The sequence below is a fragment of the Dendrobium catenatum genome, unplaced genomic scaffold (assembly GCF_001605985.2).
Source record: "Dendrobium catenatum unplaced genomic scaffold, ASM160598v2 fragScaff_scaffold_1116, whole genome shotgun sequence".
NCBI classification, from domain to species: Eukaryota; Viridiplantae; Streptophyta; class Magnoliopsida; order Asparagales; family Orchidaceae; genus Dendrobium; species Dendrobium catenatum.
Window position 1 is genome coordinate 844790 of NW_021319578.1, and position 1621 is coordinate 846410.

The 1621-nt window shown below is 32.6% G+C and overlaps 1 pseudogene; it reads right to left on the reverse strand.

Annotated features, from left to right (window-relative positions):
- Positions 1–394: 394 nt before the first annotated feature.
- On the reverse strand, positions 395–790 carry LOC110109790 (annotated as a pseudogene).
- Positions 791–1621: the final 831 nt, after the last annotated feature.

Sequence of the window (1621 nt, forward strand, 5' to 3'; positions counted from 1 at the left end):
TATTTAATGAGTTGGTCGTGATGCCCTTAAATTTCTTCGTTGATATGTAAATGATTTTGATATGTTTGTTAATAATTTTGATTATAAATTAAAAGGTTTTGAATTTGAGTCCTGCGTGTGCGTGTATGAGTTTGTTTTAATTGACCTAAATGCCCCCAAAAAACATTCTTTGATTGGTTAAAAGAAAGCTTATTATTAAAATCTCTTCAAATTAGGCAACTGCTTACAAAAATCAAGCAATAGATAAGCTTCTATGATCGACCAAAATGCATGAAAAATTGTTTGTATCCTCCATATAATACATTAGAAAAAAAAAAAAAAAAGAGAGCAATATATGATCTAAAGGTTTGCTTATTAAGAAAAAAATATTAACTAATAAAACAATGAAATAATTTTACATTAGCAAACTTCTAATTATGACTGCTAGAGCAGTAGAACTATCGGCAGTGGGAAGAAGCTCTGAGAGCCGCTGGCTCAAACAATCAATCTCCTCATGTAAGCACCTGATGTAGTTACAAACCTCTTCCAATTCTATAGCTTATGAAGCCTATAAAATAGAACCAAAACCAGCTTAAAACAAATTATTTTGCAAAAATTAAATAGATGCTTCAATTTGTAAGTTATAAGCTTATAAAATGGAGAAATATGGACATACTCTGCTTCCAGTGGCATAAATTTGAGCTTCAGGAACTAGATTTTGGAGTCTACAGATGAGATGATTGACTTGATTTACACTAATCCTTGATGACATGGAGCTTGTTTGCCTTGAACGAGACCTTCTTCTTGACATTTTGTTGGCCTTGTACAATTGGAAGAAAAACAAATTGCAAAAGCAAGTAGGGAAATAGATTTATTAGATGAATTGGTAAGATGATTATAAGAGCGGGGAGAATAAAGAAAGAAGAAGAAAAATGAAGGAAGAAATGAGGAACAGAGTAACAGTACTTGAGGGCTATTGAAAAGGAAGAAGACAAGTGGGTGCATGGGATAAAGAAACAGATTTCTGTGTAATTGTATAGGCGTGTAGGTGAGTACATGACAAAAAAGAGAAAAAAGAAACAGAGAAAGAAGCGAACCCGATTAATTATATGAAGTTTGGAGGTCAATTAGAATGTATCATGTCACCTTTTTGTTCGGTACCGCGGCTCGATTCCACTGATGTATCTGCACCTGATTCGTCTCCAGACGTAGAGCTGTGTCTGACCTCCGCACAGTATAATTTCTTTTGTTTGAGATAGCTTTCTCTTTTTCATTTTTCAGATTAACTATAATTGTTATTTTATCACTATTTTTTTATGCTTCTAAAAAATATTTGTGCTAGAAAATATTTTTATTATAGTTTTAAAAAATTATTTTCTCTATAATAATTTTAAAAAACAGAAAGAAAATCATCTCAAATGAAGCCTTACAAAATGTTACAAATCCAGAATCATTTTATATAATGGTAAATTTATTTTCAACTTAAATTGACGAGAATAAAATTTTTGTAGTTAACAAACTAAAAAGGAAAGTGAAATGCAAAGGTAGAGTTAGGGGTGTCAATTTCGGATCACGGGTCGGATTCGGGTCGAACTTGAAACTGACCAGACGCTTCGGGTCAACCCGACCCGACCCGCTGACT